The 23,707-nt window shown below is 38.6% G+C and overlaps 1 long non-coding RNA gene across 2 annotated transcripts in view; it reads right to left on the bottom strand.

The window, feature by feature from the left end:
• The window catches only part of LOC149651432 (uncharacterized), a 260,536-nt gene that overhangs the window by 102,999 nt on the left and 133,830 nt on the right, over positions 1-23,707 (bottom strand). The gene's annotated exons all lie outside the window — the stretch shown is intronic.

Consider the following 23,707-nt stretch of genomic DNA (forward strand, 5'->3'; position numbering starts at 1 on the left):
GTTTCACAAATTTTTCCGTGAATGAATTTCTACTTCCGGTTCGTCACTTCCTATCAAAGTTCGGAAGAATAAAAAAAAATGTTTTCCCGAAGCTTTTTTTTCCTCTCTCTCTTTTGCAGTACCATACCGTATCTTTATTTAAGGGAACGATATCATTCCCAGTGTACAATTGAAACTATACTACCATATGGTTAAAAAACTAAAGGAACGTTTAGAAGACTCGAACAGCGATGAACTAAACTATACCCGAGCAACCAGATTCATGAAAGGAAAAAAAAAAAAAAAATTGGGAATGCATTGGTGTGGAAATTATGGGTCTTTCCTCTTTTGTAGAATTTTTTCGCTTTATTCTAGAAGTGGCGAGCGCCTAGCGAATTCAGCTGATGCACCAAGGCCCGAAAGAGAATAAGAATAAATGTCTTAGAATTGAGCGAAGACAGAAAAAGTAAAAAAGAAAAAAAGCAAAGCAAAGGCTTAGAGTAAAAATGTTGTTGACGACGTTTACACAAGATAGATTTTCAAATCGTTCCCTGGACTGGAAATAAGGCGTCAAGCATTCAAAATTTTTTTTCTCTTCAATTTCTTAAAATATATTTCACTGACGTTTCAGGCATATAATGAGTAATATTAGAATCACCCTGTTTATATTTTCAGTTATAGGTTCTGGAATCTTAAAACTAGATACTTTTATATTTTATAACGTGTTTCAATCCCGCTCTACATCTCAAGCTATTTATATATATCAGAAGGAAGATGAGACTAGAAGTAAAGAGCTCTTGCATTGGTAGTAGATCCTGGCACTAGTGAACAAATTTGAGGATTTTATGCCGCTTCCATCGCGCCTACACTAGAGAGAAAAAAATTGGTCGAGTTCCAAAAACATTTCCTACCCTCTTCCCCTCAACCTAAAGCCGCGGAACACGGACGCTGGTGCTTGAATCTAGTTCGGCCGTCTCCCGCCGCGAGCCTCTCACGTTTTGAAGGGAAAATTCAGAAACCGCTACCAGATGGCCAACCGTTCGTGTGTTATCAAGAATATTCACTTTCGCCAAGTGAAGAATTTGGTTAACTCAGTACTTCTAGTCTCATCTTACTTCTGTATATATATATTATTTTAGTCTTTTATTATTTTTCTCCTAACTAAAATTGTATTTTTTTTTTCATTCTGCAGTTCCGAGTTCTTATCGCTTATTTCCTCCCATTTTTTTCTTTAAAGGCGTAAAAAAGTAAATTAATTTTTTTGTTACTTTCCCCCCTTGCTAGGGGGGGGGTGTAAGTTTTTCTTTAGAAAAAGCTTACAGATAAAAAAAAATAAGACGAAATTTATGTAATTTCCATTCGAAAACTGTACTTTCTGAACTCCCCCCACAGGATAAATAAAAGGGAGAAGGTAAGTAAAAAAAAATGTTAAGGGATTAAATAGAATTTATTTTCTTAGGACTAAGAATAGAAACTAAATTACCAAGGATTCTCTCTCTCACCTTTTCTTAAGAAATAAATGAAAAACTTAGTTTAAGAATCTCATATCCAGGGGTGGAAGATGGGTGGCTTATTTTTTTCTAGAATTAAAAAACTACTTTGCATATTAATTAATTTTACTTAAAACTACTTATAGTTCCCTCCCATGAGATTGTAGATTAATCAAATGATCGTATCAAGCATTATTAAAATGTAAACTAAAAGTAAAATAGCACCCCCCCCCCTCCAAGTTACATCGTTACGTAAAGTCATAGCTCCAAGAATTATCAATTTCACCAAATAAATGAAAGGATTACAATCAATGAAATAAAATTTAAATATTTAATAGTTAAATATGTAAATTACTTTAACTACCCGTAACGTTTTAACATGGATTCCTAGATTAAAATCAATGATATGACAACAAACTACACAATTCCATAGAGTAATTCCTCCAAATATTGTCAAAATCGGCCAATAAACAAGCAAGTTACAGTTAAAAGAAATCCATAGAAGAAGAAAAAACAAGTTACATTTGTAATTTACTTTAACTACGCGTAACTTTTTAACATGGATTCCAGGATTAAAGTCAATGATATCACTACAAACTAGACATTCCATAGAGTAATTCCTCCAAATATTATCAAATTCGGTAAATAAACAAGCAAGTTACAGTTAAAAGAAATCAAAGAAGAAGAAAAAACAAGTTACATATGTAATTTACTTTAACTACGCGTAACTTTTTAACATGAATTTCTAGATTAAAATCAATGATATCGCAACAAACTAGACATACCATAGAGTAACTCCTCCAAATATTATCAAATTTGGCCAATAAACAAGCAAGTTACAGTTAAAAGAAATTCAAGAAAAAAATTTAGAAATCTAAAAAGGAAAAAAATATATATATTTTTTTCCTCCATTATATCTAACATATATATAGGAAAAGCGGGGTATTGAATCCCCCTTAGAAAGAGTCTCTTACGCTTGCTTATGCCCAAAAGAAGCGGTATGGAGAAGGAGTAGTAAAGAGGGATGAGTAGAAGGGCATAGAAAGGCAAAGAAAAATAGTCGAATCAGCGATATAGAATGTACGAGTCGCTAGCAATAGGAGAAACACACCGTAACAGGTTGGAGCGCGCGAGCTCAATCGATTCCACGTTCAAAAAGGGCGCGCATATTCAGCGCCATTTCCAAAAAGAAAACTATACCACCCTATATAAAGCGCGGGAGAAACAGACCTCGTGCGTTTCTAACAAAAATTCCCGTACAGAAAACGAGCGCCAACCGTCCTTGAACTAAGCCTAACCCGTACAAAAAGGGGATAGAGAGGGGGGAGTCCCCTCCATACGTTTGACAAGAAACTACCTTGACTAAAGAGAGTGAGAGATATCTCCATTGGGAAGCAAGGTCGTTTAGAAGCAAGAAGCCCCAGCTCGCTTCTCAGGGGCTAGTAACCCCCCTCGTTTGTATTCCGAAGTTGGCGCGACCCCGCGGTTTTGACCCATCACCGCAAATAGACGGAGAAGAGCTGGACATAATCGCCCTCCACCACCCGGGTCATTCTTATCGGAACAAGCAAACCCCAATGAACATATTGTATATTGTCAACTAATCTACACCGGATTATATAATATTCCCCACTTTATTACGAGATTAAAGTCATTTAAAAGAGCGTATAAAAATAAACACTATCTGAAGGGAAAGATGTCTTAAAGGGGCAAACATCCCACGTTAATCCTACGGGCGCCTGTAAAAATGTTTATCCCGCTGGATGAATGAATGTTTATTGACTGCACAGCTGTGTTCAGGGAAAAGATGTCTTACAGGGGCTAAGTTTAATATATATATAAATTTTTTTTGTTAAAATTATTTTTTGAAGTGGAATTAAATACTTTTAATATTATATTTTACGCATGCATATTTTAACCTTTATCATAATTATTCTTGCTTCAAATCAAACCAAATTACGGGCTCTATTTACTAATCAAAAACCATAGAACGTTTTTAAATAATTTAAATTTTAATAAAAAGATTTTTTTAAATTTAGTTTATTCAAACTTGCAGTAAATATATAACTACGCCTGGATATTTAAATAGTAAACAAAGTGCTATCTTCGGAACCATCTTCGACACAAAGGGACTTTGAAATCTTGATTACAACAAGTAAAATACCAGTTAAAACTTTAAGTAGAGAGAGATAGAGAGGGGACGGCGTGGGTTTTACAACCAAACTCTTAATGAATCTCGAAACCAGGGATTAAATAAGACTGCACTGTGGGAAATTGGAGAGGTAGGGCCTGTACCCTTAGACGTTTATTTTCCTTTGAAAATATATTTCCTGTAAAAGCAAGCACACACAGGCTTGAAGCTTGGATTTGCCAGCCACTATATAGCAAACCTAACCGGTCGGGAAAAGATCTAGCGAGGAGCTGACTAGCTCCTTAGGGAGGCTCTAGCTAACGATGCCTATTTTCTCCGACTCTCTAGAAACCCATTACCAGTAGTGAAGCGAGCTTATTTCTAGTTGTACACATAAGCCATGTTCACACTTACATGAGCAACCGGTTCGAAGCGATCCAAAATGCTTCCAAAGCTAAGTGTGAACAAAACTGATTGTATTTGTACTTGCACTGGTGCTTGTATTTTTACTTAATTGCACTGGTGCTTGTATTTGTACTTGCACTGGTGCTTGTATTTGTACTTGCACTGGTGCTTGTATTTGTACTTGCACTGGTGCTTGTATTTGTACTTGCACTGGTGCTTGTATTTGTACTTGCTGTTGAAATCGCTTCGAACTATTAATAAAGTCTGGTTCAAAACTAGTTGTGCAAACGAGTTGCCAACCGACTCCTGTGCAAGTGTGAACATAGCAATAGTGTCGTAGGTCTGCAGTAGTTCAGTTTATCTATTTCGTAAGTCTACAGTATTGAAATAGACAGACAAATAGGTGATAAACAGTAGGTGTAAATGTTAAACAAATACTATTATTATTATTTCAATTTATGTACTTCTGATTAGGTCTTTAGCTATTTTTTCTCTTATACTGTAGATCCCAAAAGCAGAGAGAGGAGAGAGAGTTCAGCAGGAGCCTTCACGTATTTCCCGACGGATTTCTTCAATAAAGTAACATTGGAAACATTATTTGACGGCCAAAGGTATATTGCCAACCTAATCAAGACCCTCTGTAATGTTGCAAAAACTTTGAGAAGGAGAAAAAAAACCCAACCAATCCCCTATATATTTCTTAGGACTATAGAATAATAGGTCTAAAGATTTTAGGACTGATACTTTAATGTCTAGACGAGATAGAGACCTTAATACGTATGTACATTAAAGGGGAAATATATCTGTATTCAATTTAATCTAATTCATATCATTCGATACGGTGTATTAATAATACATCTATGATATCAGGGATAGATTTAATTTTAGAAGTAGGAATGGAGAACAGAGTAATTTGGGCGCGCGTCAAAGTCCTGGACCCCCTTTCGCGGGACGGAGGGGTATGAAAGAAAAGGCGGGTCATAGCGACAGAGGTAAAAAAGGAATTACGTCACTATTTTTCGCCAACCGAGTCAGCAACGTCATCAAAACGTAGTTTAAGTGAGCCAATAAGATAATTTAAACTTTTCGTTACGTGTTGGAGGGAGGGGCTCTATACTGGGCTATGAGTCGGATTGAAGTAAATGCTAACCGTTCTCCATTCCTACTTCTAAAATTAAATCAATCCCTGATTATATTAAAAATCGGTTGTTAATTCAAGATTTAATTCAACTCCCCTAGAGAGTCAGTCAACTATGCATAAAAATCTCTTCATCGTTACTTTATATTATATTATAATGGCGATCTACTTTAATCCCATTAATAATTCAATTTTAAGCCTTAAAAAGAATCAATTTTTATATCCGTTCGCAGCTTTTAATTCCTTCTTGAATAGAAAAAAGCGGGAATAAATTCGGTCGCCCATTCAAGCGCGAGACAAAAAATAAAAAATGGCGCGCGATTGGATTGGATAGAACGTATATATATATCCATCCAAAAGGGGTGAACTTTTATTGGAATTACTTACGGTCCTCGAATCAAAGAATAAATTTTCCAAGCTCTCTTCGGGAGTGAGCGAGAGAGTCGACGAAGCTCGCGTAGGCGTGAAACAGACCACTTCCGACCCAAGCTTGATTGCAATTTTTTTATACTGCCGGTCGATAAAATATTTAATTTGTGGGGGACAAAAGGAAATCTCGCCTCGCCATGAAAGAAAATGGAATATTTTAAATTATTAATCAATGATTAAAGATAAATATTGATTTTTCTGAATTATAAAGAGGCGTTTCCGAAGGGCAGTATAATTTTTTTACACGTTGTCGGATCAACAAACTACAGATTATTTTATTGTCTAATTCCCCAATAGTTAATAGCTTCAAATATGGAATTTACTTCTAACTAAAAAATTGGTTACAAAAACTTTTTAAATGCAGTGTTTAGGGTTCACAACTATCAGATTAACTTTATCTCTTTAACTTATAAATATGCCAAAATCCAAATCTGAACTCGCTAACTTCGGCGAATTTTCTACAAAGTTTTACACCACATTAGACGAGAGTTAATCTAGCAGTTTTGGCTCTACCATTGGTAAGGCTAAAATTCCTAGCTATAGAAAACGGGGTTTCACTTAATTCCCTTAGGGCTGGAGTGTCTGTCTCCACCACTTTCCCGGTTCTCGAGGAAGTCATCTTCCCGAACCCCGTCCGTGGCTTCGTCCCGCTAAAAGGCGAAGAAGCACTTTATACCGGCATCATACAAAACCCACTCACCCATTCTAGTTGCCTCAAAATGTACCCTTTTAATCACGAAATTACTAGAAAGTAAATAGATACAACTCATCCATAGGTTGAAATAGGATTCGGGGAAAATTACCACGAAAAAACCTTGTGTTAAAATGCTTCGTCGTAATTTGGTAACACATATGGACTAAATTCAGTAACAGTCTTCAAAAGGAATGATGTTGCAAGGCTTCCATAATCTAAGAACGCATATCTATAGAAAATGTGCGGAAGCTTCATGCAGTTTGGGCAAAACAAAACTAAGTGATAAAATACTGTAATACCAAAGGTTTTCGCGAGAAAACATGGAAGATAGGAAAGAAAAAAAAAAATCGGAAAAAGGCAAACAACGTGTATTTAATAAGTATTTACCCCAAAGGCAACACGCGAACCCCTACATGATCCCATACCATCGTCTCCCAGCATACTAAGTCTTGGGAAAGAGAAAACAAGAAACATAAAGAATACGTAATATAATATCTACGTGTGTTCGAGTAACTCTATGAACAAATACAACCCTATACTTATTTTGATGAAAATTCGTATGCCATAGCACAAAACACTTATAACAAACGGCAGTTAGAAGAGGAAGTTTACCAATACAGGTAAGAACAATTTTCGAGAAATTAAGTACAATCCAATTTAGCCTAGTTCTTTAAATTAAAATGAAAATAATTATACTCCTTGAACGATACAAATTCGACTCTCTATTAGTGGCTGAGCTGGCAGTAGAAGAAACACAAGTAGTAAATTTTACTTTTCGTGTACCCGATCTCCACAAACACACACACACACACAAAATAACAAACACAAAACCGTCCAAAATACAATTTCTAAAATAAACGTAGTGGTGATAATATAGTTGTACACGTAGATAAAAACAGGATAGAAAGAAAAAAAAGACGCCATTTTCGCGCAATTGACTCGCGGGGCTCCATCCCTCATGGCTCAAATTCTTTCGGATGACTATTTTCCAAGGAGGAATATATATATATATATATACCAGCTCTTTTTTGTACCAGAAAAAAACCCGAGGGAAAAACCCAAATCCATACTACAGAGGAGGATACGAGCTAAGCCTAATTCCGTGAAATTATCCTATTCACCCATGAATAACCAACTAAGAACTTTGAGATGGGTATTAGAACCCAGGAGAGTGGAAAAACATCAAACAGTTTCATAATGTTATTGGGAGAATTCGATAAATTCACTTTGGGTAGGCCTAGCCCTAGATAGAAAAGAATACAAAGTTCGTATTCATAGAAAGGAAAACGAACGAGTCTAGCCTATAGAGATACCTTGCAGAAAGCAAACTCAATGGAAGCGATCCGCCTGTTGAACGCTTTCCTTTCCAAGGATAAAAAGTGCGAGGGTAGAGTAGATAAGGATAGGATATCAAACGCAACATGTTAATTACAAAGAGATACAGTTGTATAGTATCCCAAGTCTCAAGGTGTCCTCCACTTCTCTATTTAACGAGATCCAGAGAATAGTTTTTCCACCTTTATTGTCATAAACTTTATTTTCACCATGGATAGATATAATTTTAGAAGAAGGAATGGAGAACAGAGTAATATCTGGGTGCGCGTCAAAGTCCCGGACCCCCTTCCACGGGACGGAGGGGTATGAAAGAAGAGGCAGGTCATAGCGACAGAGGTAGAAAAGGAATTACGTATTTTTCGCCGTCCCCATCAGCAACGTCATCAAAACGTAGTTTAAGTGAGACAATAAGATAATTTAAACTTTTCGTTACGTGTTGGAGGGAGGGGCTCTATACTGGGCTATGAGGCGGACTGAAGTAAATACGAACAGTTCTCCATTGCTACTTCTAAAATTAAATCTATCCCTGTTTTCACAAACAAGGATGAATTTTCACCGTCCTGGGTTTGAGGAAGTATCCATCCCCTCGCGAACGTGGTAGGGGCAAACTTATATAGGAAAAGAGTCAATTATATAGCACTTTGAAACGGAACAAAGTTTGGCTGGTTAATCCATTTTTCGATAAGAGAAACTCTAGGCTAGAGGATGATTTTCTCGGTAATGGAAACGTCCGTCAGAAGCACCGAGATTGCCAAGGCCTAAGACCATAACCTACATGGCTAATGAGCTTTTGAAACGCGAATTGACAGCTGCTTAGAAGCTTCGTCTTTCCCTTATACTATGTACGGCCATCAATGCTACGTTAAGGGCGCATGCACTATAAACTATCAAGCGTCGAACAAGGTATACGTTAAGCCTAATTTCATTGATCTCTTAATATCGGCTTCTAATCAACCCTTAGGTTTGCTCGCAGCCTAAACGGTATAAACGCGATGACATTACATAGTTAGAGTGTAATCCCAAAAATCGGAGTTTAATCGAGGAAACGTTCATGTATGCAGAATTAGTAAATAATAAGTTTGTAATTATGCCTTGAAAAGTTTAAACTATAACAGAGCCATTTTATTTTTCGTTTCAATATATGAAAACGCATCGAGACTCGAACATAGTTGAAGATAACGGATGAGTTTCCGTAGCAACGGGATGAGAAAAGATCTGGCCATAGAACTCATCATCCGTATCATTAATTTCGTCGTTTCTCTTTTGGTGGCAGTTAATTAAAGATTGTGACAGGATCCCCCGGTCTCAACAAGTCCGTCTGACGGTCTAAAGCGTCTAGAGCTAGCTAACAGTGGCGGCAGCCTGTTGCGGACCGCGCCTCCCCCCTTCCCCAGCCTCTTACCATCCCTATCGCATCCCAACGTATCTTTTCTCCGCGGTTCCTTCTCTTAAAATCTCACAAAAGACGCTGGGTTGTTCGAGATGAAAACTTGTTACGCGTCCTGCCGCGCCCTTTCTAAGTTTCTCAGAGGTCCCTTGGAGGAAAAGATAGAAGTGTGGTACATCCCATTTTAATTAATTATTTCTCGCTATTTATAATTTTGACGTAAATTTATTAAAATTCACTTTCATCTATTAAGAGAGGGAGAGAGTACAGCTAGCTTGAAGTCAAGATATCAACAATAAGTGATATCTAGTTTATTAGGGAGAAGGTATAAATTCGCCACATTTCCAGCTTTATCTCCAGTCCAAACGTAGGTCCGGGAGTTAATACCCGCCTCTAAATTACAACCAGCATCTCATTGGTTCTTGAAAACTCACGTCAGCGCGATGCAAATTGCGAAAATTACGTATTTCCGACTGAGGAGAGGCGAAATAGCCCGTCCTCCTTTTACGTCCCCCACCCAGTATTTTGAAAGGGGCAGTGGGACTTAAGCATCTTAAAACTTCTCCCTAATAAACTAGATATCACTTCTTGATATCAAGTGAAAGGCATTTCATATTTTAAAAGCATTGAACAATACTTAAAAAATAAAACGTCTAGGTAAATTTAAACAGAACAAGAATGAAATAAATCGCAACGTTACTAAGCCTAAAATTTCAAATTAGGCCTAATGTCCCAATACTTTTATTATTACTAAGAGGGGGTGGATATCACGTGCGCATCCATTCTTTTCTCGCGCCAAGAAACACGGAATTCGACACGATAAAATTTCTCGAAGGTTGAGACGTTTTTCTTAGTAGGGGAATAGACATATTTTTAAATTTAACTAAAGGATAAGTCTAAGATTAGAAAGTCTAGGGAATTTTAATTTTACTGTAAAACATACTCATTGGTGTTAATAATTTCGGGATCTGACTCAAATGCTTTAGTATGAATATCGTTTAATAAGTCAAAACTTTAATCAATCAATTATAAATCAATTATAATGTAATAGTAAACACTCTTAAAATCTTTAGAAATATATGGGATCAAACCCATAGTTTATTTTAAATATCAACCCTTAATAATAATCTTAGAGTCATTGTGACTGTTTTAAAATATTGCTCGACTCACTGTGACCAAGGAACATCTTCAATGTTGTTTCCGGTTGTTTTAGGTGCCGCGCATTTACCGCACTATTACCGCACTATCTCCGCACGGATAACTTAATATCGATTTGATATCTTCGATTTAATTTTGTCAACCGCGTAGCGCGATACACATCTCGGCCAAGACATAACTCTGCCCATGTCGCTTCACGAAAATGTAGGAGATCTTTCTTTACTCCCGCAAGGTTTGGCCATCCTGACTTGAAGAGTTACTTTTTGATACTCCTCTAAAAACTCAATCCAGGTACCCTTATACTTGTCGCTGAGCGACAAGATGATTACTAGGTAAGGAGTAGGCCTAGTGCAGAATATTTTTCGGAGTACCGATCTGCCTGGTACGGCCTGGTACGGCACGGGCATCAGATACACAATGATGCGTATAGATGTTTTACGTATAGATGTTTTCGTGGTCATGTTTTTCGGAGTCAGCCTATGCCTGACACGGTATAGCCGTCACACAATAGTGTTTTTAGGGTTTTAGAATTAAGAGTGTATAACACGAGTAAATAAAATAAGAGTATATAAGTATTTGTGAGCCCATGATTTAAGATAAAACAAAATCATCGTTAAAACATTCTTGAAAAACATAATTAAGAAAAAACATGTTATAATTACATAATTAAGAAAAAAACATGTTATAATTCTCCCCGACTTAGTGTTGAGCGACCTCGCTCAACCAAAAGAAAATAAATCAATAAACAAAAGGGCATTAATAACAAACAAAATTAATTGGGGACATTTGAATTAAGGACCCTGTATAACAATAAGTAGGCTAGCTAGACCTAATAAAATACGTATTCAATTTATCGCGACAAAAACAATACCATTTAATGGGAAAATCATTAAAATCACTTGAAAAACAAGTGGGGTTGGACATGAAGGTCCGTGGAGAGACCCTCTCTCTCAGAATAATAAACTTAGTTGCGCATGACCCTACCAGTTCTGGGGTCACGAGGCCTAAGGCTACGTTTGTTAATTGAAAATTGTTCATCATGACCAGGATCATCATCTCGCTGGGAACTAACAAAACTTACAGCACTATCTGGCCTAACGTTGTCGGATTTACTCTCGACATCAGAATCGTTTGTATCATTGCTTTGAGAAAACTCTGGCAATGAACGGTTGTCGGCTTCACGCTCGACAAACGGCTTAAGGTCACGGATATGGAAGGTGCCCTTAAGTACTTTCTTAGAGTTCATACCTTTCAATTTGTAGGTCAAGGGGGAAAGCTTTTTAGCGATAATAAATGGGCCTTCGCTTCGCGGAGCCAACTTTTGTGAAAAGTAAGAGCCTGCTTTCGATAAAAAGTGAGTGCGCTTTAATACTTTCTGCCCTTCTTCCAATTCAACATCTCGATGGCCTTTATTGTAATATTGTGCTTGACGAGTTTGTTGATCTTCAATATTTTTCTGCGCTTGTGATTGGGCTTCGGTTATTAAATTCTTGAGTGTAAGAGCATACGCATGTGTTTTTGTAGGGTCAGGAACTGCGTCGGGGCTACTAAGGAGACCTACATCTGCTGGGGTTCGAAGTTCACGCCCAAAATTGAGGAATGCAGGCGTAAAGCCCGTAGATTCGTGAACTGCAGTTCGCAATGCCATAGCATAATGATGAATCCCTATATCCCAATCCCTATGATTATTTCCTACATATGTTGCTATCATAGTAGATAATGTACGATTTACTCGTTCAGTTTGGTTGGATTGAGGTGAATAAAACGACGTATACTTATTTCGGACGCCTAGTAATGCTAACGTGTCTTTCATAATCTTAGACACAAATTGTCGCCCATTATCACTAACTACTTTTAATGGTAGGCCAAATCGGGTAAAAACGTGGTCAACAAGTAGGTTGACAACAGCTTTGGTAGTTGCACGGCGGAGAGGGAATATTTCTACCCACTTAGTTGACATATCAGTAACCACCAATAACTGGGTATAACCACGCCTACTGGGGGTGTATGGCCCCTTTAGATCAACAGAAATCACGGTCCATGGGTCCGTTACAGCAGCAGACTTCATTAATCCTGCAGGTCTTTGTTGTAGGGGTTTGTGCTTTTGACAAGCTACGCATGACCGAACATATTCTCGAACGTCGCGCGTCATACCGTCCCAAAAATACCGTTCTTTCACGCGCCTTAACGTTTTTAAATTGCCTAAATGGCCAGCAACACGCAAATCATGGTTTAGTTGAAGTACAGTTGAACGTAATGAAGTTGGAATCCAAATTTTAAAATTTGCCTCTACTGGGTCGAGATTATTGGGAAGTCTATGTAATACACCCTCTACAAGTTTACATTTAGAAAGAAGATGTTCGTCGCTTTTCGACGCGGGTGGTAACGGCGTTTTCTCTGACAGAAACTGACGTAGGGGACCAAGGCGTACGTCCTTAGTTTGTTCCCTTACTACTATTTCTGTGGAAAAGTCTATGAGATCTTCGGGCATAGCTTCTGCCACAGCGGATATGCCTTCGACACTGGACGGGAGATTCGCCTGCAAATCTTCCTCCAAGGCCGAGGGTAAACGCGAAAGGGCATCAGCTACCAGGTTTTTATTTCCGGGTATATGAGGTACGGTAAAGTCAAATGCTTGAATTTGCGCGTGCCACCTCGCGTACTTCCCTGTAGGGTCTGGGGTTTTTAAGAGCCACACCAATGCAGAATGGTCGGTGTGCAATTCAAAATGGATTCCTTCTAAGTATGGACGGAATTTATTCAAGGCATATACTGCAGCCATAGCCTCACGCTCCGTCGTACTATACTTCTTTTCTGTGTCAGATAACGTATGACTATAGTATTGAATGGCGTGACGTTTCCCATCTCGTATTTGTAATAAAACGGCACCAAGTCCAATATTTGATGCGTCACATTCCACTATAAAGGATTGTGTAAAATCAGGGGCTGCCAATATAGGAGCGGAGACTAGAGCTGTTTTCAGAGCGTTAAAGGCGGCTTGTTGATCATCGGACCAAACCCAAGGAGTGTCCTTATGCAAGAGTGCTGTTAAAGGGGATGCCAAAGCTGCAAAACCCTTAATAAAGCGCCGATAATACCCGGCCATGCCAAGGAATGATCTTAATGTTTTAAGATTCGTTGGGGGTGCTAACTGGTTTATAGCTTTGGTTTTAGATGGATCAACTTTTATTCCGTCCCTACCAACAATGTGTCCAAGGATTTTGGTTTCCGAAATACAAAATTTCGTTTTACTAGCCTTTGCTGTTAAGCCTGCATGAAGGAGAATTTTAAACACTTCTTCTAACGTTTTCAAATGTTCCTTAAAGGATGACGAGATGATAATCAAATCGTCTAAATAAGCTCTTACTCCCTTATCCTCTAATTTACTGAACAACCTGTCTATCATTCTTTGAAAAGTGCTTGGTGCATTACATAAGCCAAAAAGTAAAACTTTTGGACGGTATAATCCTCGATGGGTTAAGAAAGCGGCCTTATCTTGGCTAGCCGGATCCAGAGGAACTTGCCAGTAACCGGCTTTTAGATCCAAAGTTGTTATAATTTGAGGATCTTTTAGGGAGTCGAGTATATCATCTATACGAGGTAAGGGGTATGAATCCTTCACCGTTACCGCGTTTAAATCCCTATAGTCATGGCACAGTCTAAATTGTGGTTCCTCTGGGCTTTCTGACAAACGTTGCTCTTCCTCAGTCCTATCAGGTTTTTTGTTAACTAAAATTGAGGGAGCCCCCCAAGGACTGTTGCAAGGTTCAATTAAATCTTGCGCGAGCATTTCACTAACAATTTCGTCAATTTTATCTTTTTTCCAAGGAGAATACCTATATGGGGCGCGACTTTTTGGTGTAGCATCCCCTGTGTCAATATAATGACACGCTGTATTCGTTCGTCCAGGTATAGTGGTGAAAACGTTTTTATATTTATAAACCAATGTTTCTAATTGCACGCGCTCCTTAGGGGAGACTTGCGCTAGAGATAAAGCTCTCTTGAGATCTTCTTCGTCAATTTCAACATTACATAACATTGGTTCACCAGGGACCTGGGCGACCGAATGGGGTTTACTAAAAGCATATATTTGATTAGGCTTATCAATGAACCAATAACACATTGTTTTATAATTTATTATTAAACCACATGCCTGTATAAAATCCATTCCCAAAACAATTGGATAAACTAAATCCCTTACAAAATATACACGGTTGGATTTCTCTTTCCCTCCTGGCAATAAAAGCTGTACGAATGTAGATCCTGTAGAGGTTACACGTGTTTTATTAGCTAATTTTATTCTAATACGATGAGATCGACTATTTGACAAATTTTTAGTTAGTTTACTTCTAAAGCGATCGTCAATTAAGGTAAAGGATGACCCTGGATCAAGGAAAGCATTAAAGTGTAGGTCACCAACAGAAAGAGAAATCCAAGCGAGTGGAGGTGGGCTGTGGGCCTCTCCTAATATATTCGAATGTACGGGATCTATTGCTGGTTGCCGGTGGGGTTTCCCGTGTTTTTCCCCCCGGACTTGCCGTTTCCCTTTTTACGACGCTTAGGTTTTGGGCAATTGGGTTTTATATGGCCTAATTTACCGCATCCATAACAAGTTGGTTCAAAGGGCGCGGCCTCGACATTGAGAACTTGACTAGGTTTTTCTGCAGATTCGGGAATCTGAGCCTGGACAGGAGAAAAACTTCTTATGGGATTAGGACAATGAAATTGGTAATGACCTTGGTCTCCGCAATTCATGCAAATTACATCTGGCTTTTTGGGACGCGCAGCAGCACGAGAAGTACTACTTTGAGATGTTGATGCACGTACATCTTGAGATGCGTGGTCTATCTTGACAGCATCTGATATTAATTCACGCGCGCGCCTATAAGTCTTTGTAGCCAATTGTTTTTTAATTTCCTTATCTAAATTTCGACGAATCAAGCGCACTTGATCGCGATCACATAGAGGTTCTGACAACTTTCTCAAGAGCGATAACATAGCCTCACCATAGACAGCAGGACTTTCACCTGGCTTTTGATAACGATTATCTATCTGTTCCAAAATATGGTCGTCATCAGTATCTTCCTGATATTCAGCCTTAAGGGCCTGGGCAAATTCAGAAAAATTTGGATAGGGATCTTGGAGTTCAAACCACTCCAATGCTGAACCTGCTAACATATTGGGCACCCATCTTTTAACGAACAAAGCCTCTGGACAATCTCTACTAGCCAATATTTGACGTGCTTTCGTCAAAAATTCCTTTACACCCATACCAGTACTAGCACCTGAAAAATGGGGTAACGTAACCGCGGGAACCCAAGAACTAGGAAGTCCCTGACTGCTTGGATCGGGAAGCGCACCTGCAGTTGGACCAATGGACCCTTGACCCGTCATAACTGAGGTTCTACTAGTTCCTAATAAGGGTGGAACACTAGGGGTCTGCATACTCGGACCAGATGTGGCTACCAAAAGAGATGTACCAGTAGGTTGTGTCAACTGTACCATGGGAGGCAACTGCAAAAGTGGTGTTGCTTGAGTTGTACCCAACGTTGGAACACTTTGGGTTACAGTAGTTTGGGGTACAGTTGTGATAGGCGGAATAGGAGGTGTTAAAGTCTGGCTAGTCTGTTGTGCTAGAGCAAATTGGTTTGTCAAATTGGCTACCTGCTGTGTTAAGGCTTGTATTTGCATTTGTATGGCGTGCATAGTGGGGTTCATTCCCGAGGTGACTGGTGGGGTTGAACCAGACGCTAATGGAACACCTGATTGCTGCTGAACTAAAGCTGGTGGATTTGGCACGCTAAGGGTTGGTACCTGACCTGCTGCTAAAGGTGCAGTGTAACTCATAGTTGTTGAGGTGATAGCAACACATGAGGATACCATAGGAGAAATCGTACTTTGACTACTCTGCAACGACGTTGTAACAACTGAGCTTACACTAAACGAAACCCCCGGTCGTGTAAGAGAGGGTGAAGGGGGGGAACTCTGTTGAGACCCAGGACTCGAAGCCATACTTTTGCGCTTAATAATTTTTGGACGTGTAGTTCGTAAGCTTACTCGTCTTTTCACAGCGGTGGGCTGAAGCGATTGTTTAGTTTTACGCTTTTCTAAGCGCTCTCTCCTTTGAAAATTTTTAAATTCTAAATAACAGGAGTCGCAACTCAAATCACGACTAAAATGAGGAGAGCAAGCCGCATGAGTAGGTTTGAAAGATGTAAATTCCATATAAACAGGAACACGTAATTTTATGCAGCTTAGTAACCCTGTGTATTATATTTTAGCCTTTTCATAACTCTGACCCTCAAAGTTATCACAATATACTGCACTAATATACCTAAGGACACCTCCGTACCCTTACCCAAAGGACATACGTAATTTAAATAAATAATTCTAGGTGAAACTTTTGGTAAGTGCGAGTTACAATAAAACTTAAATGGCTCAAGGCATAAAAAATGTTTTCCTGGTCATTTCTGGCCACAATGAACAATATACGTTTCTTAATCATAGAGAATGTTTACTTTTATCCTACATACTTCTGCGAGAGAGTCACCAAACTTAAGTGGATCCCGGACGGACCCCCATAATGAGACGTTTTTCTTAGTAGGGGAATAGACATATTTTTAAATTTAACTAAAGGATAAGTCTAAGATTAGAAAGTCTAGGGAATTTTAATTTTACTGTAAAACATACTCATTGGTGTTAATAATTTCGGGATCTGACTCAAATGCTTTAGTATGAATATCGTTTAATAAGTCAAAACTTTAATCAATCAATTATAAATCAATTATAATGTAATAGTAAACACTCTTAAAATCTTTAGAAATATATGGGATCAAACCCATAGTTTATTTTAAATATCAACCCTTAATAATAATCTTAGAGTCATTGTGACTGTTTTAAAATATTGCTCGACTCACTGTGACCAAGGAACATCTTCAATGTTGTTTCCGGTTGTTTTAGGTGCCGCGCATTTACCGCACTATTACCGCACTATCTCCGCACGGATAACTTAATATCGATTTGATATCTTCGATTTAATTTTGTCAACCGCGTAGCGCGATACACATCTCGGCCAAGACATAACTCTGCCCATGTCGCTTCACGAAAATGTAGGAGATCTTTCTTTACTCCCGCAAGGTTTGGCCATCCTGACTTGAAGAGTTACTTTTTGATACTCCTCTAAAAACTCAATCCAGGTACCCTTATACTTGTCGCTGAGCGACAAGATGATTACTAGGTAAGGAGTAGGCCTAGTGCAGAATATTTTTCGGAGTACCGATCTGCCTGGTACGGCCTGGTACGGCACGGGCATCAGATACACAATGATGCGTATAGATGTTTTACGTATAGATGTTTTCGTGGTCATGTTTTTCGGAGTCAGCCTATGCCTGACACGGTATAGCCGTCACACAATAGTGTTTTTAGGGTTTTAGAATTAAGAGTGTATAACACGAGTAAATAAAATAAGAGTATATAAGTATTTGTGAGCCCATGATTTAAGATAAAACAAAATCATCGTTAAAACATTCTTGAAAAACATAATTAAGAAAAAAACATGTTATAATTACATAATTAAGAAAAAAAACATGTTATAAGGTGTGTGTAGGAACGAAGAGTATGGAACGCCGTTTCGGCCAAAATTATAGCGGGTTGTGGCCTACATGGCAGGTTGTAGTCTACATGGCGGGTTGTGGTCTAGATGGTAGGTTGTGGTCTAGATGGACTTAGAAATTTTTCTCTCTACCGAAATTTTGGTTCTTCACTGAGACTTAAGAAGCGTTCCACCGCCCCAGTTATTATATTTTCCGATGTATATGAATTGAATACTCTTACTTTAAATAACATATTTGGAAATTTGTGACATTTCTTTATTCAAATTTTAATGGTCAAAATCTAAATGAATTTTCTGTATAATTTAAAGTAATGACTTCACGCCGAGGGGTCGGACAAATGGCGTTTTTGTGTGCTGGATTTTGAATATATGATTTTGATATTTTAACGCTATTCTTTTGGAGGGCATTTAAGATTTCACTGTTAATTTTTTCATGGAAAATATTTAGGGATTTTGGGTTTTCGACAAAAATGTATGAGAATTTGAAAAGTGTCCAACCCCCTCCGCTTGACGCGGTAATATTGCATACAAAACCAGTTTATCAAGCATAATTAATGATTTCATACATTTATTTATTGATTTATTGAAACTGAAAAAAAAATCCTACAATGAACGCCGCTTCAGTCTGAAGTATAACATTTTTCAAAGAGAAAAAACTAAGTCCATCTAGACCACAACCCGCCATCTAGACCACAACCCGCCATCTAGACCACAACCCGCCATCTAGACCACAACCCGCCATCTAGACCACAACCCGCCATCTAGACCACAACCCGTCATCTAGACCACAACCCGTCAACTAGACCACAACCCGTCATCTAGACCACAACCCGTCATCTAGACCACAACCCGTCATCTAGACCACAACCCGCCATCTAGACCACAACCCGCCATCTAGACCACAACCCGCCATCTAGACCACAACCCGCCATCTAGACCACAACCCGCCATCTAGACTTCAACCCGCCATCTAGACTACAACCCGTCATCTAGACCACAACCCGCCACCTAGACCACAACCCGTCATCTAGACCACAACCCGTCATCTAGACCACAACCCGCCACCTAGACCACAACCCGTCATCTAGACCATAACCCGCCATCTAGACCACAACCCGTCATAAACATAAGTCTATAATATTCGTATAGGTCTGTTAGATTCGCTTATGTCTCTAAGACTCCCATAAGCCTGTAACATTCGCATAAAAGGTGCAAAAATTCTCTACTTAATTAGAACATAGATTAGATTTTCTTCATTTTGCTCTTTTAAGTCTAGTGTTCCAATTTTTTTCGAATCAATATTATCTCTGAATGCCATTAGGCTAAAGATTATTGGTTAGCCGACTATAGTCCAAGGCTCACCCATAAGGGTCCACGGTGAAAGGGCCCTATAGTTATGGTTATTGTTTAGCCCAGTCTTATAACGTCTAAAGACGGCTAAAATGATTATTCAATCCGTAATCGGTGTGCAGGGATTATGAGAGTGATAAACCCCACGTGAATTACTGATCCCGATTTGGCTAGTGTCATGGCTGAGGAGCACAAGATAGACTAAACTAGACGACCCAAGGGCTCGTAATAGTAGACACATCGTACCGTACTTAACAGTAGTAGAGAAAATTTTAGTGAATAGCCCCTCTATACCCTACCCTAATGAGTGAATAGCCCTTCTATACCCTACCCTAATGAGTGAATAGCCCTTCTATACCCTACCCTAATGAGTGGATAACCTCTATATACCTTACCCTAATGAGTGAATAGCCCTTCTATATCCTACCTTATGAGTGAATAGCCCCTCTATACCCTACCCTAATGAGTGGATAATCCCTCTATACCTTACCCTAATGAGTGAACAGCGCTATCTTTTACAATGCTTAAATCATTTACAGTGCATTAAATCAGAGTGAATAGCCCCTAGATGCCCTACCCTAAACAGTGATAAAATTATTACTCGTTTAAATTTACTTATGCTGTAATTGTAATATCGAAGAACAGATAGTTTTAGTGATAATCCCCTCGATGAGTTTACAACATAGACTTATGCCGATGCACACTTATGGCATCTTTTATAAATTTTTAACATGAACTTATGTCCAGAAGCGTTTGAAAGAGAAAGAATTCGGTAAAACACCCAACTTGAGTTCTTTCTTTGTGTAAACCCCGAACTTTATATTGTATCATGAGTTAATAATATGTTAGCTCCCTATACGTTACTCAGGCTCCATAGGCGTAATGTATCCAGCGATTTCTTCTCATTTCGCCTGCGCGGGAAAAAATCCGAATGGTGGTCTCTCTCTTGTCGAAAAAAAAAATCCCGCTCGCACGGCTCCTCGACCTCGAGTCGTCGGCTGCTTTTTCACCAAGGGAGTGTTTTAATAGTGAATGTTTATGTTTTAACAATTTAACATTAAATCATGACGTTTGTGTCAGTACTGAGACAAAAAATGCAGGAACTCAATGCAATTTGCCGATATTGATAAAGAATGCTAAAGATAAGAGTTGTTATTGTGACTTGAAACGAGAAAATCATACAACAGCTAAATCCAAATCTCTTAACTGTTTTCTTAACCGAGGCTACTGAGCGAAATATTCGGCTGCTTAAATAGCTCCGATATCATGGGCTACCTTCCACTACACGCGCTTCCGGAGAAAAACCGAAAAGAAGAGTAAATAAGATTTTCGTTCCCGTGGCGGCCGCAGAGCGTCGCATATAATTGGGAAGCCGGCGGCGCGGGAGAAAACGCTAGAGTATAAAAAAGAATTGCCTGAGTAACTTATAGGGAGCTAACATATTATTAACTCATGATTGTATTGAAAGTTCGGATTCTTAGAAAAGTCACGGCTTAAAGTATGAGAAATTTTATCGAGAGAATGAAATTTCTCGTTTTAGGTAAGGCAATATGATAAATTTGTGTTCATAAAAGACTACAGATATTACTGTTTGTTCATTAATATTTTCACAGTGCTTCTGCATTGCACTGTTAGAGATAGATCATAAGCCTTTCCCCTTTAAAGTCACCAATTAATGAAAAATATCGCCTTAACATAATTTATCCCTTTCCACTCTAAGTGCGTTCATTACCATGTGCGTTGTACATTCACATTGCACTGTTATAGACAAATCATACTGCCCACCCTTTGAAAATCAAAAATCCCTTTTTCACTCTCCCTTTAAAAAGACGAACGCTACTTTTTCAGACCAAGCCAAACTAATAGTAAATACCCCATCGTTAGATGTACGAGGTGACTAAAAATACAGAAAAATTAGCCAGCTTCGCAAATTCTTAGAAAGTACTGTATCCGTTATGCTTCAAGTCTGAAATTTCCCTTTTTACTTTATTTTGACGCGATTTTTCAAATTCCGGTCTAAATTCTATTAAACTGTTATGAAATTGTTAATTAATCGCAATAGTTTAGATTCTTGACTGAAATTTACTATTCAACTTGAAATCATCATAACTTTGATTTTATCGACCAAGGGCACTTTCGAAAAAAACTCAATTTCAATTATAAAAAGATGATTTTACTAATTCCGTATCAAAACTAAAGCTAAATGGAAACATTCTACAATATGTAGATATATTGCTATACAATATCAACAATACCAAAAAGCTGCAGTGGGATCATAATATAATAGTGCGCAATAAATTATCTGATTGTCTTCTCTTTAAATAAAAACTGGAGTGAACATCCTCTTAGTAGCTTTATGTTCCTTTCTCGATGCATGGGCCAAGAATAGTAAGAGGACTAGGCAGTCCCAAGCTTCTACGCGCAAACGATTTCGTATTTCTAAAAAAACAGCCTTCCCGTATCAGCGGGGGTTAAAATAGGGGAGAAACCGGAATTGGGGTCAAGCATTTCCGGCTACGGCCAACTTTGCGCGATCTCGGTTGGCCGTATTTCGGAGTATTGCCCTTTAAAAATGGCGGTTTTCCGAATTTATCTTGTTGAAACCCAAACCTTAGGCCAAGAATAGTTAAACGGTACAGCAAAGGATAAAGTTAAGTATTTTAATTTTTCAAGATGCTTAAAAATAAGCTCTGCGCTTTACCTAACTGTAATGTTTTAGTCGCTACTTTCATAAACCGTACATAAAAACCAAGCCTTTGCTATGCAAACAATGGGCGGATTGGCTGGCTAAATTTAGGCTCAGCTGCTATTAGCTGTTATTAGGCATTCGCTGAATTTGGAATTATGTTTTCCGGATTTTTGAGCCACGTGATTTGACCCCAAAGAGTGACGAAGTTCCGGTTTCCGATAAATTGAGCCGATAGATCGCGCTACTAGTGGCCGTTTTTTCCGTTGGACGCCTTTTCGCGACCCTGCCTAGTCCTCTTACTATACTTGGCCCATGCTCGATGCCATTTTTAAAATAATTCAAATGGAATCGCTTTACACTAAGTGATTTTTGGATTGTTCGTTCCTTATTAAAATGTTCTAATTAAGTAGAGAATTGTTGCACCTCTTTTGCGAATGTTATAGGCTTATGGGAATCTTAGAGACATAAGCGAATCTAACAGACCTATACGAATATTATAGACTTATGTTTATGACGGGTTGTGGTCTAGATGGCGGGTTGTGGTCTAGATGACGGGTTGTGGTCTAGATGACGGGTTGTGGTCTACATGACGGGTTGTGGTCTAGATGACGGGTTGTGGTCTAGATGACGGGTTGTGGTCTAGATGACGGGTTCTGGTCTAGATGACGGGTTCTGGTCTAGATGGCGGGTTGTGGTCTAGATGACGGGTTGTGGTCTAGATGACGGGTTGTGGTCTAGATGACGGGTTGTGGTCTAGATGACGGGTTGTGGTCTAGATGACGGGTTGTGGTCTAGATGACGGGTTGTGGTCTAGATTACGGGTTGTGGTCTAGATGACGGGTTGTGGTCTAGATGACGGGTTGTGGTCTAGATGACGGGTTGTGGTCTAGATGACGGGTTGTGGTCTAGATGACGGGTTGAGGTCTAGATGACGGGTTGTGGTCTAGATGGCGGGTTGTGGTTTAGATGGCGGGTTGTGGTCTAGATGGCGGGTTGTGGTCTAGATGGCGGGTTGTGGTCTAGATGGCGGGTTGTGGTCTAAATGACGGGTTGTGGTCTAGATGGCGGGTTGTGGTCTAGATGGCGGGTTGTGGTCTAGATGGACTTAGTTTTTTCTCTTTGAAAAATGTTATACTTCAGACTGAAGCGGCGTTCATTGTAGGATTTTTTTTCAGTTTCAATAAATCAATAAATAAATGTATGAAATCATTAATTATGCTTGATAAACTGGTTTTGTATGCAATATTACCGCGTCAAGCGGAGGGGGTTGGACACTTTTCAAAATCTCATACATTTTTGTCGAAAACCCAAAATCCCTAAATATTTTCCATGAGAAAATTAACAGTGAAATCTAAAATTCCCTCCAAAAGAATAGCGTTAAAATATCAAAATCATATATTCAAAATCCAGCACACAAAAACGCCATTTGTCCGACCCCTCGGCGTGAAGTCATTACTTAAATTATACAGAAAGGTAATTTAGATTTTTACGATTAAAATTTGAACAAAGAAATGTCACAAATTTCCAAATATGTTATTTAAAGTAAGATTATTCAATTAATATACATCGGAGAATATAATAACAGGGGCTGTGGAACGCCCCTCGGGAATGTCTCTTAAGTCTCTCTGAAGAACTAAATCTGTAGAGAGAAAAATTTAATTCCCTCCAAAAACCATAGCTTTAAAATATAAAAATTTCTCAAATATTCAAAATCCAGCATACAAAATCGCCATTTGTCCGACCCCTCGGCGTGAAGTCATTACTTTAAATTATACAGAAAATTAATTTAGATTTTGACCATTAAAATTTGAATAAAGAAATGTCACAAATTTCCACAAATGTTATTTAAAGTAAGAGTATTCAATTCATATACATCGGAAAATTTAATAACTGGGGCTGTGGAACGCTTC

This window comes from Phalangium opilio, unplaced genomic scaffold (assembly GCF_054372755.1).
Source record: "Phalangium opilio isolate 3A_F unplaced genomic scaffold, DU_Popi_V2 ptg000082l_1, whole genome shotgun sequence".
Classification (NCBI taxonomy): domain Eukaryota; kingdom Metazoa; phylum Arthropoda; class Arachnida; order Opiliones; family Phalangiidae; genus Phalangium; species Phalangium opilio.